Source organism: Loxodonta africana, chromosome 15 (genome assembly GCF_030014295.1).
Source record: "Loxodonta africana isolate mLoxAfr1 chromosome 15, mLoxAfr1.hap2, whole genome shotgun sequence".
NCBI classification, from domain to species: Eukaryota; Metazoa; Chordata; class Mammalia; order Proboscidea; family Elephantidae; genus Loxodonta; species Loxodonta africana.
Genome location: NC_087356.1, coordinates 28,179,210 through 28,198,119, shown reverse-complemented (window position 1 = coordinate 28,198,119; position 18,910 = coordinate 28,179,210). Strand labels below are relative to the sequence as shown.

Sequence of the window (18,910 nt, the reverse complement as noted above, 5' to 3'; positions counted from 1 at the left end):
CCTATGGGGGCAGTTCTACTCTGTTCTATAGGGTCGCTATGAATCAGAATCGACTTCATAGCAAGGGGTTTGGTTTAGTTCTTCACACCCAGCTTTGATGTCAGCCAGCCCTGGTTCTATGTCCAGCTCTGCCCTTTATTACCGTGTGCTCTTGGGTAAGCTATTTCACCTCTCTAAGCCTCAGTTTCCCTGTAAAAAAGTGGGGATATATTGGATCCTGTCCCGTGAGGTAAGTGTGAGCATGGTGTCATGGACTGAATTATGTCCCCCCAAAAATGTGTGTATCAATTTGGCTAGGCCATGATTTCCAGCCTTGTGTGGTTGTCCTCCATTTGTGATTGTAATTTTATGTTAGAGGGATTAGGGTGGGATTGTAACACCACTCTTACCCGGGTCACACCCCTGATCCAGTATAAAGGGAGTTTCCCTGGGGTGTGGCCTGCACCACCTTTTATCTCTCAGGAGATAAAAAGGAAAGGGAAGCAAGCAGAGAGTTGGGGACCTCATACCACCAAGAAAGCAGTACCAGGAGCAGAGTGTGTCCTTTGGACCTGGGGTTCTTGTCCAGAGAAACTCCTAGTCTGGGGGAAGATTGATGAGAGAAGGCCAACAGAGAGAGAAAGCTTTCCCCTGGAGCTGACACCCTGAATTTGGACTTTAGCCTATTTTACTGGGAAGAAATCAATTTCTTTTTGTTAAAGCCATCCACTTAGGGGATTTCTGTTATAGCAGCATTAGATGACTAAGACACATGGAATGAGCTGGTGCATGTAAAGCCCTCAGCACGGGCTGACACACCTGAATGTGTACGTGCTAGCTCGCAGCTCTGTGAAGCCTTCCTCGCGTTACAGCTCTGAGTGCGAGCCTCTCTCTCAGAACTTCTGTGGCATTTGGAGTCCTCATCATACAGTCTACACTATCCTTGACCTGACTGTGAGTTTCCTAAGAATGGTGTGGAGGACACAGGATGGGTTCCCTCAACCTCCCATACCGCTCTTCTGTTGGCTGGAGAGGCTGGGAAGTTAAAAACTGCATTGCCAGACTCCCTTGAAGCTAAGGTTCTGGAAATAAATTGGGTTCCATGAATTGGTTATACTCAAGAAGGTAAAAGTGAGGTCAAGGCCATTCATTTCCTGCCTGTAGTTGTTTCCCGTAGCTGATAAGATTGTAGAAACAAGATTTTTTTCCTTCTCTCTGTCTCTCTGCAGCGGCTTCCCATTGTCCTGGTTCTCTAGCTTCTGAGTGACAAGAGGCCACAGCAGCAGTGACAGCACCAGTTGTGGCATCTTGATCTCTTTATTGCAGGTACAGGAGTGTGGTCTCAAACTCATAGTTCAGGGGTGACCTCAGAAGTTGTTGTGCTACAGGGTGTCAGTTCAGAATTCTTCTAGGGGTCATTCCTGAATGTCCAGGATAGAACCCACTAATCTGGCCCTTCCAACCATTTTGTAAAGCATCTAATTCCCTGTATTAAATCTTTCCCTGGTTAAAACGCCCAGTGGGTGTTGCCACACTAAACCCTGACAAGCACAGATGGGAACCAGGCATTCTCCTTCTCTTGCACACTCAGAGCACTGCACCTCCACACAGGTCTCCCTCTCCTCAAGAAAGCTGATTCTTCCCACTGGCAGACCCAGCACCAGGCCCAGCCTCTGAGTTGCCCCATTCGGCTGGTCATTTGCCTATTTGCTCCCCAATTCATTGCCTGCCCTTCCCCTGCTCTGTCCTGTATGCAGGAAGCTCGCCCTGCAGATCATATCTCCCAGGCTGCCTTATCCACTGGTTATCTGTTGGGTGCAAACATCCGAGGCACTGGTGGATGATTGGAGAGTGGGAAGAGGGGAAAGGGTAGAGTATTTCTCATCCTTTCTCTCTCTGCTTCCAGCGGTGGATCCAGCCTCTGCCAGGCAACCCCCAGGATGGGTCCAGCTCCCAGCCACTGGCCCCTCTGCAGCTCTTGCACTGACCTGTCAGCCCAGTGCCTGGGCTCTGGTGAGCACCATCTCTTCCCTCTGACTCTCTAGCTCTAGAGGGGGTAGCAGCTTCCTGCAATGGTTTATCTTTGAGTTACCCCACCTCCCAGTTTTCAGCTCTTACAATACTCCTGTAACTCGGTTCTGAAACTAATCTCCTCTATAGTGAATTGGATGAGGGCAATGGCAGTTGAGTGATAGAACGCTCACCTTCCATGGAGACCTGGGTTCCATTCCTGGCCAATGTACCTCATGTACAGCCACCGCCCCCGTCAGTGGAGGCTTGCATGTTGCTATGGTGTTGGACGGATGTCAGTGGAGCATCACGTCTAAGATGTTTGAGGAAGAAAGGCCTGGTCATCTACCTTAGAAAATCAGTCAATGAAAACCCTATGGATCACAATGGTCTGATCTGCAACTGGTGGTGGGGGAGGGCACGGGACTTGGCAGCGTTTCCTTCCATTGTGCATGGAGTAGCCATGATTCAGGGGCTGACTCGACGGCAGCTAACAACGCAGTGAACTGGAGTCCCTGGGTGATGTAAACAGTTAATGCGCTTGGCTGCTAACGGAAAGGTTGGAGGTTCAAGTCCACCGAGAGGCCTCAGAAGAAAGGCCTAGCGGTCTACTTGCAAAAAAAAAAAAAAAAAAAAAAAATCACTATTGAAAACCCTATGGAGCAGAGTTCTACTCTCACACACAGGGATTCACCATGAGTCAGAGTCGGCTTGTTGGCAACTGGTTTGGTTTGGTTTTATAGTGAGCTAGCTGGCGTGAGTGTGGTTTCCTGATAATGCCATGCCTGTTAAGCCCTGGTCATGAGGCTGAGGGGCTGGAGCCACATCTTCCCTCCTCAGGGACACAGCCTGTCTTCTCTGAGGCCTGCCTGGCCAGCTGGTCCAGGTCTGCCTGCAGAAACATTTGGGCAGAGTCCTTTGGGGGTCCCCTTCCCCAGCTGGGGTGTGGGGCGTGGGGGAGGAGCGAGGGCTGAATGGCAGCTTTCGCCAACACCTCACTCTTCTCTTCTCGACATGTTTACTCACAGGCTGTCTGGGAAGTGAGAATCCTCCCTAACGGATGTTTCACCCAATTAAATAATTAACTCGGAGTGTTGCTAAGCATCCCCAGTGATCGTCTTCTAGTCCTGGAAGCTCCCCATGCCAGGTTGTGGCTGCTGCTGGCCTGGGCCAGGCCAACACTGGGTGGAGAGACGCTGCTGGGAAGAGCCAGGGGGCTGAGGGTGCCCCCCATCCCATGCTTCTGGGCCAGTATCAGGGAAATTAATGCACTTGAGAGGCGGGACATGGAGGATATTTAGAGAAGGGAGTCCAAGGGGAGGCTGAGGTGTCTAGGAGGTGGCAGCCGAACCTTCTGGAGCCCTTCTAGGCTATACACCACCCCGTCCCCCATTCTCCCCTTATTCCACTGCAGAGTCTCTATCCATTCAAGAAAACAAGAGGAGACTGCTCCCTAATGTGTGGTCTCGGGGAAGGAGCTGAGCTGCTCTCCTAATGGACAATCAGGTAAGGAACCTACAAGAGTGAGGCTAAGTATGAACGGTGGAATATCACTCAGCCCTGAAAAAAATGAGATAAATTCACATGCCGAGACATGCAAAGATCTCTAAGATATTGTAATGTGAAAAAAATGCAGACACCTGTAGATGTAGTTCCATGTAATCTATGTAAAAATAATACAGACATGCACACGCATACTTTATATCTACAGAAAGGGGATTAGATGGAAGCACACCAGAATTGTTCATAGTTAGGGCCTGGGGGCCAGGGATTGGGGTGGGCAGAAGGGGGTGTTCTTATTTTACTCTCTGCACCCCTGAAATGCTTGACTCTGACATCAGGAATGTGTTCTTGTATCACTTCCATAATTAAAGCAAAAAAAAAAAAAGTAAGGAATACTTAAAAAAAAAAAAAAAAAAGAGAAACAGCTGATTAAAAAAAAAAACTGCTCGGAGGAGCGTTAGGATAAATTAAAGAAAATAGATTCTTAACCCCAGAGAGTCTAGGTTCTTGAATCAGTACTTTTTAAATCATTTTGGCCTCAACCCACGGTAAGAAATAGGTTTTCATCAGAACCCAGTACACAAATGTGTATATATATACCAAACAGAAGTTCTATAAATACTTGCCTTCAGTACATACCACTCACTCTGGTGTTTTCTGTAATTCTCCCTTAAAATATTTCTAATATCATGAACATTAATGGGTTCCACCCTGCAGTTTGGAAAACACTGCCTAACCTGATGGGGTTCTGGAGCTCCCTTGGGAGAGAGGTTTGGCCATCAAGCCCTCAGGACCCCAGAGTCCCGAAAGGAACGCTGGAGCTTTTCGGTCCAAGTTCTTGAAGGAAGAGAGAAGTCCTGCACGGCCATGACCACTGGGTGGCGCGCTGGCTGCATTCCCCACCAGCCCCGGCGCCAGGCCTGATAGAAAAAAAAAAAAAGAACCACAACACTCCGTAGAAGGGGCCCAGATCTACTCCCTCACTGGTGTAGCTTGGCCTTAAGAATGGGACCAAATCCCGCTTACCCTCCACCCCCAGGTTCAAACCCAAGTGCCGGTTAAAGTAGCCGCGTGGCCTTGGACAAGTTTTTTAACCTCCTGTGTCTCTGTTTCCTCGTCCGTAAAATGGGCATACCCAACCCACTGCCGCCAAGTCGATTCCGACTCATAGCGACCCTATAGGACAGAGTAGAAGTGCCCCACAGAGTTTCCCAGGAGCGCCTGGTGGATTCGAACTGCCGACCTTTTGGTTAGCAGCTGTAGCACTTAACCACTGCACCACCAGGGTTTCCAAAATGGGCATAGATAATTATAATACTTCATTCTGTCAAGTTGTTGTAAACATAAAATGAGTTAATACAGAGCGCTAAGAACAGTGCAATCGGTAAGAGTAAGCTATTACTAGGGCACGGCTCTTCCCCGCTGTGGCTCCGGCTCTGGGGCTGGAGCCGGCGGGCCGGCAGGGCTTTAGAGGTCAATTAACTGCAGAAATGAATGAAACCCCGGAGAGCCCCTTCCCACCCACTCCCTTCGGCGGGGCAGTCAGGCCTGAACGGTGGGGTGAGGGGAGGTGGAGTGTGGCCGGTGGTGATGAGGCTGATAAGCCACGACTCCCGCTCCCCTGTGACCGAGCCCTGCGGCCCTGCCGCGGCCCCCTGACTCCCTCCCTCCACCCCACGCCCACCCTCACCCCCGCCCTCACCCCCAGAGCCAGGCCTATCTCGGCTATCAGTGGCCCCGAGCCAGGGCCACTCCTTCCCTTGACCCAGACGAAAAACGCCCTGCAGACCCGGGGAAGGCCTCATTCCATCCTCACCGCTCCATCCGGCCCTGTCTGTATCAACCTAACCTCCCCCAGGAAGCTGGGAAGACTCCCCTCACATCCCTTATCCGCCCCCTGCGCTCTCTCCCCCTCCACCGGCTGCAAGGTCCCAGCCCGCCAGAGGCATCTGCTCCTCAGGGCTCGGTGTCCTCCCGCGTCTCTCTCTCCAGTCAGCCTCCCCTCCCTCTTGAGCCTCCGGCCTCCCTTCTCTCCCCTCTGCCTCGCTGAAAAGCATCCTCAACGCACCCCGCTTCCAAAAGCCCTTTCCCAGACCTGTGTGGCCCTCCGCACGTTCACCCAGAGCGGGCCTATCGCAGCCATCACTGGCCCAGTGAGGGCCCAGCCGCGGAAAATAGGCCTATGGCAGTTAGTTTTAAATTGCTGAATGAGCTCTCACTGCCGGCAATGCCAACAGAAACTGCTCGTTAGCGCCCCTCCTCCAGCGGTGCCCAGGGCACTGCCCTACCTGCTATACCCTAGTTATGCCCTGACACCAGCGCTTTGGCCTAAGCCATCTTCTAAAAAAATGTCAGACCACCATGTTATCTATTTAGAAGTCCGAAAACACCTTCCCAAAGTATTAAAAGTACACCTTCAAAGCGACCGCGTTTCTTTGTTGCAATTGCCTTGAGGCTAACAACTCAAAGGCAGACCTGGCAAAGAAGAATCCGGCATTTAATCCAACATCTCTTATGAACCTTCTAATTTCAATTTTTAACATAGGTAATATACATGGGAAAAATCAACGATTCCAAAGGGCATTCAGTAAAATCAAATTTCCTCATAACAACTAAAATGATATGCAGAAACCTTGATTGGATTCTTGTTTGGGAAAAATAAAACAGACTTAAAAGACACTTTGCTGACAATCAGGGGAATATGAACTTGGACAGGGTATTAGGTGGGAGTCCTCGGGTGGTACAAACAGTTAACCGCTCAACTGCTAACCAGGACAGTTGGAAGTTTGAGTCTATCCAGAAGCATCTCAGAATAAAGGACAGGCAACCTATTTCTGAAAGATCAGCCATTAAAAACTCTATGGATGGACAGGAGCTGGTTGAATGGACACGGGAAATACAGGGTGGAGAGGAGGAGTGCGCTGTCACATTAGAGGGAGAGCAGCTAGGGTCACAATACAATGTGTGTGTAAGTGTGTGAGAAATTGACTTGAATTGTAAACTTTCACTTAAAGCACAATAAAAAACAGAGAGAAAAAGAAAATGCTATGGGCACAGTTCTACTATGAGTCAGAACTGACAGGATGGCAATGAGCTTGGTTATATAGACACTGGACTCCAACTCATGGAGCTTGGCATTGGCCAAAGTGGTTTCAGTACAGCCATACTTGCTAAAATGAGGCCTCTGAGAGATCAGGATGACATGTTAGGAGGAAGAAAGTAGTTTGGGGGCTGAAGTTGAGGGTGTTTCCTTTTTATGGGAACGATTTTCTGTATGAAGTAGGAGGCTTTGTGGAGGAGGTGGTTTTAGCTGAGCTGTAAAGGATGGGTTGGATTTGGCCTGGTCGAGATGAGGCGTGATGGCATTCCTGGGGCCAGGAGTGTGTGAGCCCAGACGGAAATGTGGGGATGAAGAGGACATAGTGGGGACAGCTGGAGGGTAGGTGCATGTGGGAGGCAGGGTGGGCAGGCGGGGCCCAGTGCATGGAGGGCCTTGAATGGTAAGCTTAGCATCACGGCTTCATGTAGATGCAGTGGAGGACTTTGATCAGAGTTGTGACGTGATCAGAGCAATGACTTAGCGCGGCCAATCTGTGAGTTGAGTTTAGGTTGGATTTGGTAAGGTCTGGAGCCCTGGTGGCACAGTGGTTAAGAGCTCGGGTCGTTTGAATCCACCAGCCGCTCCTTGAAAACCCTCTGAGGCAATTCTACTCTGTTCTATAGGGTCGCTATGAGTTGAAATTGACTCGATGGCAATAAGTTTTATTTTTTTTTGGAGGCCAGACCGCCAATTAATTAAGACAATTTCAATGACTAAGGAGGTGTTCAGAAACCCTGGTGTCATAGTGGGTAAGAGCTACATCTGCTAACCAAAAGGTCGGCAGTTCAAATCCACCAGGTGCTCCCTGGAAACTCTACGGGGCAAGTCTACTCTGTCCTACAGGGTCACTATGAGTCAGAATCAACTCGATGGCAATGGGTTTTTGGAAGGAGGTGCTCCGACTGCTTGATACCAATTTTTGGGTCCACTTACTAGTTACTGAATCTTAGCTACAAAATGCTAATAGTAACTTTCTTGTAAGGCTGTGTGAAGTTTAAATTTGACTGGTTACTCTTGCACAGCGATTGGCACATAGTAAACACTCGGTAGACATTAACCTTTATTGTTAAGGGAACCCAGCTCCAAGATGGAATTGCAAGGGGAAGAGCCATGGTAAGGGCAAATTTTGGTGACTAATTAATGGGAGGAGAGAATGAGAGTAGATGTTATGTGTAAGGAATGGGGGGGCTTGGTGCACAAGGTTTCCAGGTTCCTGGCAGCATGGCAGCTCCATGAACAAAGCCAGGGTGGGCAGGTGAGGAATGACTTTGGGGACGATGAGATGTTGGGTCGGGTTCGGTCTCATGGTGTGAGCAGGAAGTTGACTGGGCCTTAGAACAGAGGTCAGAGCTGTGGATAAACTGCCTGAAAGCAAGCGTGGTTGAAGATGCAAACGGAAGGAAAGGCCAAGTGAATCCTGTGGAATGTCTGTAGTGGGGGTGGGGGAAGAAGTAGAAATGGGAAAAGGAGCACAAGAGAGATAGGAGAACCAAGGGAGACCAGAAAACTCCAAAAGGCAACAGAAGAGTGAGGGTCAGCAGCATCGCATGCCTCTGAGAAACTGAGGAAGATGAAGAGTGATGAAGGGTCGTTGGTGTTTTTGGTGAAAGCAGTTTCAGTGGCGTGGTTGGGGCATAGGCCAAACTACTGTGCGTCAAGGAATGAGGAGGAAGTGAGCAAATTACAGTCCTTATCGTACATTATTAGTGTAAACCATGGGGTCTCTGGGTGGCACAAACAGTTAAGCAGCCAACTATTAGCTGAAAGGTTGTCGATTCAAACCCACCCAGAGTGCTTCAGAAGAAGGCCCTGACAATCTCTTTCCGAAAGATCATAGCCTTAAAAACTCTATGGAGCAGTTCTATTCTGCACATATGGAGTCCCTGTGAGTCAGAATTGACTCAACTGCAACTTACAGTGTATATTACCTTATCCCTTTAAAAACTTTGTCTATGAGCTCTTCTATAGTTATGCTCAAATGATAGCAGAAGAAGCATATTTAAGGATGTTCATTACAACATTGCTCACAATTCCAAAAAAAATCAGAAATCATCAATTTGTTGTTGTGGTGTGATGGATCACTTTTGTGTGGCCTTTCTCACCACGGTCTTGTAACTCCCACGCAAGTGATTAGGTGGGACTGTGCCAATAAGGTAACTGTGGCTCACCAAGGGTATTGGTCAGTGTTGCCATCCCGCTAGGTTTAAAAAATAGAGCCAATTCTAGAGCAGAAGGAGGCTCTCGCCACCACCAAGGAAGAAGATCCAAGAGCAGAGTGAGTCCTTTGGACTCGGTATTCCTGTGCTGAGAAGCTCCTAGAACCAGTAGACAGAAGGAGAGAGCTGTGACACTGAAGATGGCGAGAAGCAGTGGCAGAGAAATGGCGAGAGGAAAAGACTGGAGGAGATGGTGCAGTGAGAAAGCTGAGTGCCTTTGGGCAAGAGGCCTGCTGGTGGAGTAGGGTGCCTCCGGGCACTTGGTGGAGCTGGGTACACCAACCCATGGGGCTAGAGCTGACTGCCTTCAGTCTGAGGCTTTCTGGTGGAGTGGGTTGCCTTGGCGCACTTACTGGCAGAGCTAAAAGTGCTTTGTAACACTTGCCCTGCGCCGGGCAGAGAGGGGCCAGAGACAGGTGTGCTGAGAAGAGGCTGTCCTGATGGAAGACCTGTATCCTGAGTGTTTCTGAGCCTGAATTGTAACCTGCTGGCATAGTGGTTAAGAGCTTGGCTGCTAACCAAAAAGTCTGCAGTTTGAATCCACCAGCTGCTTGTTGGAAACCCTATAGGGCAGTTCTACTCTGTCCTATAGGGACACTATAAGTCAGAATCGACCCGATGGCAACGGGTTACTTTCTTAATAAACCCCAGAATCATGAGTATTGTCTGTGAGTTCCATGTCGCCATTGTAATGAATTATCAAATCCAGCAGAGAAGTAGAGCGCGCCATCGGAGGGATGGTTGGTGTCAGAATTGGTAAGGATGGCAGAGAGAGGAGGCATGTCTGACTTCTGCCTCATAAGACTCAGCCCTGGGCTGTTGATCTTCATTCTCCTTCCCCATCCTGAAGGTAGAGGAGGTCAGATGCCTCCCCCAAGCCATTCTTACAGTTAAATAAATGATAGTACATCCATACATGGAATACTATGCAGCTGTAGAAAAGAATGAGACAGGCTATATGAACTAAGCGGGTACGATCTTCATGACACAACAGATGGAAAACGCAACTAAGCAAAATATGTGTATCATGCTATCATATCCAGGAGGAAGCGGCACCTTTTAAACTGCATATCCTCAGGGCTACAGACTAGTACTGGGCGGGGGAAGGGGGGCCGCCTCTTTCTAACCACTCAAAGGCAGGGTGAGAGCCATCCAGGCCCAGAGTCCGGGTCTGGCAGGCTGCACCCACATTCACACTGGCTCGGCCTGCCTAGGCCAACGGATCAGGGCTCCACCCTCCTGGAGGTCCTGCCTTGGCTGTTGAGCGGGGAGAGGAGGAGGAGCAGAGCCGGCAAGGGGGGACAGGCGGTGTGCCTCGTGGAGCAGTGGAGGCAGTAAGGGCGGCCAGGGGCTGGGAAAGGAGGGGATGAGCGATTGCCTTACTGTTCATGGGCGACCCTGGAGGTGGCTCTGCTGGCTGGGGCAAGGCAACATTTTTCAGAGTAGAAACCTGAGTCCAAACCATGTTCCAGCCAGCGACTCAATAGAGCACAGCCGGAATTGTAGTTCCGGAAATGAACATCAGAGGGCGTCCCCGGCTTATCTCTGCCCAGTGAGGGAGGTGGGAGGTTGTGTGTATGTGGCTTCACCGTGAGAAAATGGGGTTGGGGGGGGCAAGAAGGGGGCCAGGTCTTAGAGCCTAAATTTGACCCTGCATCCCCTCTGTCTCCACCTCCCCCTCGCCTCAAGGTGCGGCCACATATTCTAATGACAGCAGTACACAGGATAGATCCAAAAGAGGGCAAGCCTGAGGCGGGAGACGGGAGGCTGGTAACAAGAGAGCTGGAAAGACGTGATAAGGACTGCACAAAGGCAATGACAGTGCGGATTGGTTCAGGAGACAGGAAGTCAGATATAATGGAAAGGTTCTAATAAGCAATTGAATGCGGGGAGCAAGTGTGAGGGAGAGGCGAACTGACTTCCAGCGTTTCTCACAAGTATGGCGTCCAAAACCCGGATAGGAATACAGGAGAGGAGCAGCGTGGTGGTGGTCAGGGAACACGAGCAGGGTATGAACCTGTGGGATGTGGGGTTCTGACAGATAGCCTGTCCAGAGATGTGTTGGGCAGTTGCTGTACCATTCTGGAGCTCTGGAGAGAGTTGGGTGAAACCTGAGGTTTTGGGAGTTTTCGTTGTGTATGCAACATTAAAGCCCTGAAGTGGCTGAGATTACTCAAGGAGCTTGAGAAAAGAGGCAGGCCAAAGGCAGAAGTCAGAGGAGCATCAACATTTCAGAGGCTTGGAAGAGAGGTTCCGGGGGTGGATTTGAGGTAGTGGAATAACTGAGAGAGATGGAGTGGGCACAATGGAGGAGAAAGTTTAAAAGTGGAGAGTGGTGAAAATGTTTCAGGAAGAGTGGTGATGGTTGAAAAAAAAGGGGGGGTGGGGATTAGCATCCCTATTGCTCACCTTCTAAAGAAGGTGCCAGCCTGGTCCCAGGACCTTTTATGATGTATGGTTCAGAGAGTGGAAGAGAAGACAAAGCCAGAGGAGTTAAGGGGAAGGTGGGACCATTTGTCAGAAAGGAGTGGAGTATAGGAAAGAAAAAAATCCGTGGAGGGGGGTGTCACTGAAAAAAGAAAAGCTTTGGGGAGTGGAAGTGAGCGGGTATCCTGAGTAGCTCAGAGTAAGAATTGGGGGAGAGGGGAAGGAGGGTGGGCTCTGGGAAAATGTGTTCTTCTAGTAGAGTGTAAGTTGAAATTTGTTTTTGATTTCTATTTGGGGGCCAAATAACGCCTCTCTGAATGGTACTCTGTACCAATATTGAACCACCCAGGACTTCAGTATTTATTAGAACTCATTAAACCTTAGCAGGCTATACTTAGGGAAAAAAAAAAAAAAAAAAACCTTAACTTGACAAACAGAAACTACCAGAAATCAATAGTATCTAAATGATAAAAGCATTCCCATAAAATTTAAGATCAAGACAAAAATATCCACTATTGTTGCTATTATTCAGCATCGTACTGAATGTCCGACTAAGAAGACAAAAAAAAAAGTATAAATTTTGGAAAGGAAGAAATCAAAAATATTAGTTGCTATTGTGTACCTAGAAAATTCAAGACTCAAGGGAAAAACAACTAGACCTAGCAAGATAGGTGACCACATACCATGTAAAAATCAACAGTTTCCCTCCACACCAGTAATAAAAAAAAAGTCAAACCCGTTGCCGTCAATTCCAACTAAGTAAGTGATGAAAAAACATGAAGGTAAAAAGGTACTATTTCCAATAGCAACAAAAACTATAAAGTACTGTGTCTAGGATTTGAATTAGTAAAGAAACAAAAAAAGTCCAACACCTATTTGAAGAAAACTCTAAAGCTCTACATAAGAGAAAAGAAAACCTAAACAAATGGAGAGACATATTATGTTCCTAGATGCTATTGTTGTCCAGTATTTTAATTCTATTTTAAACCCCGTAAATTAGACATTACTGGTTCAATGAGTTTGATGAGTGAGGTATTATTTTCATTAAGGCAGCATTTGTTTACCTGTATGTTTACCAATTTCTTTGCTTGTCATTCCTTCTTGAGTCACTGACCTTCCTTCTAGGATCATTTCCTTCTTCCTAAAAAACTTTTTTTTTTTTTTTGTACTTTAGATAAAGGTTAACACAGCAAATTAGTTTCTCATTAACAATTAATACACATATTGTTTTGTGACATTGGCTGCCAACCCCATGACATGTCAACACTCTCCCATTCTCGACCTTGGGTTCCCCGTTACCAACTTTTCTGTCCCTTCCTGACTTCTCGTCCTTGCCCCTGAGGTGGTGTGCCAATTTAGTTTCTTTTTGTTTTATTGGCCTGTCTAATCCTTGGCTGAAGGGTGACCCTCAGGAGTGACTTCAGTACTGAGTTAAAAGGATGTCCGGGGGCCATGCTCTTGGGGTTTCTCCAGTCTCTGTCAGACCAGTAAGTCTGGTCTCCTTTTGTGAGTTAGAATTTTGTTCTATAGTTTTCTCCAGCTTTATCTGGGACCCTCTATTGTGATCCCTGTCAGAGCAGTCAATGGTGGTAACTGCACACCATCTAGTTGTGCTGAACTCAGTCTGGTGATGGCTGTGGTAGTTGTGGTCCATTAGTCCTTTTGACTAATCTTTCCCTTGTGTCTTTGGTTTTCTTCATTCTCTCTTGCTCCAGATTGTGGGTGGGGGAGGGACCAGTGGAGTATCTTAGATGGCTGCTCATAAGGTTTTAAGACCCAAGATACTACCCACCCAAGTAGGATGTAGAACATTTTCTTTACAAACTATCTTATGCCATTTGAGCTAGATGTTCCCTGAGACCGTGGTCCCCAGCCCTCAGCCCAGTAATTTGGTCCCTTGGGGAATTTGAATGTGTCTGTGAAGCTTCCATAACCTTGCCTTGGTCAAGTTGTACTGACTTGCCCTGTACTGTGTACTGTCTTACCCTTGCCAAAGTTACCACTTATCTGTTGACTAGTTAGTGCTTTTCCCTCCCTTGCCTAAACCAAACCAAACCAAACCAAGACAAAACCCATTGCCACTGAGTCAATTCCAACTCATATAGGACCCTATAGGACAGAGTAGAACTGCCCCATAGAGTTTCCAAGGAGTGCATGGTGGATTCGAACTACATGACCAGCGTTTCCTCTCCTGCCTAGTAACCATCAAAGATTGTTTCTTTCTGTGTATAAACCTTTTCAAGAGTTTTTTTTAAGTAGTGGTCTCATACAGTATTTGTCCTTGTGATTGACTTGTTTCACTCAGCATAATGCCCTCCAGATTCATCCATGTTATGAGATGTTATGAAGATTCATCATTGTTCTTTATTGTTGCATAGTATTCCATTGTGTATATGTACCACAGTTTGTCCATTCATCTGTTATTGGGCACTTAGGTTGTTCCCATCTTTTTGCTATTGTGAACAATGCTGCAACAAACATGGGTGTACACAGGTCTATTCGTGTGACAGCTCTTATTTCTCCAGAATATATTCTAGGAGTAGGATTGCTGGATAGCATGGCATTTCTATTTCTAGCTTTTTAAGGAAGAGCCATAACATTTTCCAAAATAGTTGTACCATTTGGCATTCCCACCAGCAGTGCATAAGAGTTCCAATCTCCAACATTTGTTTTTTTCTGTTTTTTTTTTTTTTTTATTCCTGCCAGTAATGTCAGGGGCAAGATGGTATCTCATTGTAGTTTTGATTTCTATTTCTTTGTGGCTAGTGATTGTGAGCATTTCCTCATGTGTCTGTTAGCTGCATGAATGTCTTCTTTGGTGAAGTGTCTGTTCATATCCTTTGCCCATTTTTTACTTGGATTATTTGTAATTTTATTGTAGAGGTGTTGGATTGTCCTGTAGGTTTTATAGGTTAGACCATTGTTGGATTTGTAATAGCCAAAAAATTTTCCCGGTCTGTAGGTTCTCTTTTTCCTCTTTTGGTGAAGTCTTTTGATGAGCCTTAAGTGTTTAATTTTGAGAGGATCTCAGTTATCTAGCTTATCTTCTCGTGTTTGTGTATTGTTAGTTATGGTTTGTATGCTATTTATGCCATGTATTAGGGCCTCTAGCATTGACCCTATTTTTTCTTCTATGATCTTTATAGTTTTCGGTTTTATATTCAGGTCTTTGATTCATTTTGAATTAGTTTTTGTGTATGATGTGAGGTATAGGTCCTGTTTCATTTTTTTACAGATGGACACCCAGTTTTGCCAGCACAGTTTGTTTAAAAAAACTGTCTTTCCCCCATTTAATGAACTTCGGGGCTTTGTCAAAGATCAGGTGACCGTAGGTGGATGGATTTACATCTGGGTTCTCAATTCTGTCCCATTGGACAATGCGTTTGTCATTGTACCAATACCAGGCTGTTTTCGCTACCATAGCTATATGATTCTGAGGTCAGGTAGTCCTCCTACTTCATTCTCTTTCTTCTATTTCTTTACTTGTCCAGGGCTGCTTTCTTTTTCATATAAAGTCAATGATTTAGCTTTTCCTTAAAGAGTGCTGTTGGTATTTGGATCGGGATTACATTGTATTTGTAGGTTGCTTTGAGTAAAATTGGCATTTTCACAATGCTGAGTCTACCTATCCATGAGCATGGTACGTTTTTATATTTATTTAGGTGTTTTTTGGTTTCTTGCAGTAGTGTTTTGTAGTTTTCTTTGTATAGGTGTTTTACGTCCCTGGTTAGATGTATTCCTAAGTAATTTATTTTATTAGGGGCTACTATAAATGGTATTGGTTTCTTAATTTCCTTTTTGTGGTTCTCTTTATTGGTGCATAGGAACCCAACTGATTTTTGCTGTTTATCTTGTATCCTGCCACTCTGCTGAATCTTTCTGTTAGTTCCAATAGTTTTCTTGTATAGTCTTTGGGGGTTCTCTATGTATAGTATCACATCATTCACGAATAGGGACAGTTTTACTCATTTCTTACCAATGTGGATGCCCTTTATTTCTTTTTCTTGCTCTATTGCTCTAGCTAAACTTCCAGCACAATGTTAAATAGGAGTGGTGATAAAGGGCATGCTTGTCTTGTTCCCATTCTCGGGGGGAATGTTTTCAGCTTCTCCCCAATGAAAATTATGTTGGTTGCTAGCTTTGTATAGATGCCTTTATTATGTTGAGGAATTTCCCTTCTAGACCTGTTTTATTGACAGTTTTTATCACGAATGGGTGTTGGACTTTATCAAATGCCTTTTCTGCATTGATTGAAACGATCATATGATTCTTTTGTTTTATTTATGTGGTGGATTACATTGATTGATTTTCTAATGTTGAATCATCCTTGCATACCTAGTATGAACCCCACTTGATTGTGGATTTTTTTTTTTTTAAATATGATGCTGAGTTCTGTTGGCTAGAATTTTGTTGAGAATTTTTGCATCTATATTCGTGAGAGATATTGGTCTGTAATTTTCTTTTTTTGTGGTGTCTTTGCCTGGTTTTGGTGTTAAGGAACATTTTTTAGCAGTTCTATAGTACAGGTTTATTGGTAGTAAACTTATTTTTTGTTTATCTTGAAGTTATCCTTAATTCACCCTCATTCTTGAAAGATAGTTTTGCTGAATGTATAATTCTAGCATGACAAGTTATTTTCTTTTAGTCCTTTGAGTATACAATTCTCTGGCTCCCATTTTTCACTCTTGCTATTGAGAAATCTTTTGTCATTTTAATCGTTGTTTCTTTGTAGGTCATCTGACTTTTTCTGATTGCCTTTAAAAACAAAACAAAACAAAACTTTTTACTATGGAAAATTTCAGACGTACCGAAAGTAGAGAGACAAGTATAATGAACTTCCAACACTCAGCTTCTACAGTTAATAACATCTTAGCAATATTATTTCTTCTGTTCTACCTCCCCTCCCTCCAGGCGTTTTTTTTGACTGGAGCATTTAAACCAAGTTCCAGATAGATGTATGTATCAGGTTGTGTCTCTAGTAGATAAGGACTTTTTGTTTTATTTTATTTTTGTATTAAAATCTTAATATCATCTAATTCCTTGTGCTTGTTTGAATTTAAGACTCAGAAGACGCATCACCCAAATGCACAGTGTGGCCTTTCTAGAGCAATCTCTTCTTTTTTCTCTCATGATAGTGATGTGTTGAAGAAATTAGATCAATTAACCTGTGAAATGTCCCAATTTCTGGTTTTGGCTCTTAGCTTCCTCATTTAATCTTTTGTTTGTTTGTTTTAATCCTCTGTGTTGCTGTATGGAGCCCTGGTGGCACAGTGGTTAAAGTGCTCAGCTGCTAACCAAAAGGTGGTTGGTTCGACCCACCAGCTGCTCTGCAGGAAAAATATGTGGCAGTCTGCTTCTGTAAAGATTACACCTTTGGAAACCCTATAGGGCAGTTCTACTTTGTCCTGTAGGGTCTCCATAAGTTGGAATCAACTCAGCAGCAGTGGGTTTGGTTTGGTTTGGTTTGTGTTCTGTAAACTGGAAACTGGCTCTAAAGTCTTCATTAGGCTTGTGTTCTTTTTCTGGCAAGACCAGTTTATAGGCGGTGCTCTGTACCTTATGGAAACCCTGGTGGCGTAGTGGTTAAGTGCTACGGCTGCTAACCAAGGGGTGGGCAGTTCGAATCTGCCAGGCGCTCCTTAGAAACTCTGTGGGTCAGTTCTACTCTGTCCTATAGGGTCACTATGAGTTGGAATCGACTCGACAGCACTGGGTCTGGGTGTACTTTATATTGTATCACATCAGAATGCACACATTGTACGTTTGCTCCATGTCCATTAAGTTTTCTTATTTTAACAATTCCATGTTTCTTTTCTAAAAGTTCTATTTTTCCTTCAATTCTGTCTTGTCCTTTAAAATAGCCTCTTCTTTCTTGCTCATTTTTGTAATTCCATCTTTTATTTCCTTAAGCCTTTCATACATAGGAGTTTTTATTCAAAAATCAACCAAACCCATTGCTGTTGAGTCGATTCCAACTTATGGCGGCCCTACAGGACAGCCTAGAACTGCCCCAGAGCTAGTGATTCCACTCTGTTTGGAAATCTACATCTATTGATTGCTCCTGCTGACCCTCGTTGTAGTTTGCTGGGTAATCTTTGATGGAGAACCCATGTTTAGGTGATCCGATCTGACCCTAAAATAGGAGTGCTTTCCTCCAGGGAAGGAGCCCTGGGGGTGCAGTGGTTAAGTACTCAGCTGCTAATTGAAAGGTTAGTGGTTCAAACCCACCAGCTGCTCCATGGGAGAAAGATGGGGACAGTCTGCTTCCTTGAAGATTACAGACTTGGAAACTCTAAGGGGCAGTTCCACTCTGTCTTACAGGGTCACTACAGCTTGACAGCAACCAGTTTGGTTCCTTCAGAGAGGATCTGCATTTGCTTCCTGGAGAAACGTGTGCACTAAAGGCCTGGGATAACCTTTGTTTCCTCTAGAGTCCCACCACTTGATGTAGGGGTCTCAGGTTCAGGGCCCCTTCTCAGACTCACAAATAGATTAAAAGGCTGCGGTTGGCATTTGCCTCAGGGCAGCCCTGCCTAGTGAGTTTTGTATTATTTACCACTCTGATTTCAGTCCAAGTTTTTTGCTTAATTTTATTTGTTTTGTTTTGGTTTCCCTTTCTCTTTGGAGATTTCTCTTACTCCCAGTAAGGCTAACAAAAACTTCATGCTTTATGTATATTCTACTTATTTTGCAGTGGGAGCACCCTTCATGAGTATCTAGTAGGCCTTGCTCCTGGAAGTGGGAGTTTGCAGCACAATTTTTAGAATTAAAATCTGGGAACAACCTGAATACTTATCCATGGAGTGGCAGTTTAATTAATTATGGCACATCAGTACAATGGAGCACAATGGAATAGTTTAAATAAAGAACACATGGATCATCTCACCCCAGCATTACTGGCACGAATCAAAAAAGCAGAAAATAACAAATGTTGGAGAGGCTGCAGGGAGATCAGAACTCTTATGCACAGCTGGTGGGAATACAAAATGATACAACCATTTTGGAAAACAATATGGCGCTTCCTTAGAAAGTTAGAAATAGAAATACCATATGACCCAGCAATCTTGTTCCTAGGAATATATCCTAGAGAAATAAGAGTCATCACATGAATAGACATATGCACACCCATGTTCATTGCAGCATTGTTCACAATAGCAACCTGGATGCCCATCAACAGATGAATGTATAGTCAAACTGTGGTACATACACACAATGGAGTATTACACAACGACAAAGAACAACAATGAATCTATGAAGCGTCTCATAACATGGATGAATCTGGAGGACATTATGCTGAGTGAAATAAGTCAATCACATAAGGACAAATACAGTATGAGATCATTACTATAAAAACTCATGAAAAGGCTTACACACAAAAAGAAACAATCTTTGATGGTTACCAGTGAGGAGAGGGGTGGGGATGGAAAAACTCTGACTAGACAATAGATAAGTGATACCTTTGGTGAAGGGTAAGACAATACACAACACTAGGGAAGCCAGCACAACTTGTACAAGTCAAGGCCATGGAAGATCCACAGACACATCCAAACTCCCTGAGGGACTGAATTGCTGGGCTTAGGGCTGTGGGGACCATGGTCTCAGGGAACATCTGGCTCAGTTGGCATAACATAGTTTATAAAGAAAATGCTCTACGTTGTACTTTGGTGAGTAGCAT

At 45.4% G+C, this 18,910-nt stretch overlaps 1 long non-coding RNA gene across 1 annotated transcript; it reads left to right on the top strand.

Annotated features, from left to right (window-relative positions):
- The first annotated feature begins 1,205 nt into the window (after window positions 1-1,205).
- Window positions 1,206-3,862, top strand: LOC135227731 (uncharacterized). The gene is made up of 3 exons (XR_010317855.1): window positions 1,206-1,305; window positions 1,886-1,992; window positions 3,404-3,862. It is a non-coding gene; the product is annotated as an uncharacterized LOC135227731 (long non-coding RNA).
- The last annotated feature ends 15,048 nt before the right edge of the window (window positions 3,863-18,910 follow it).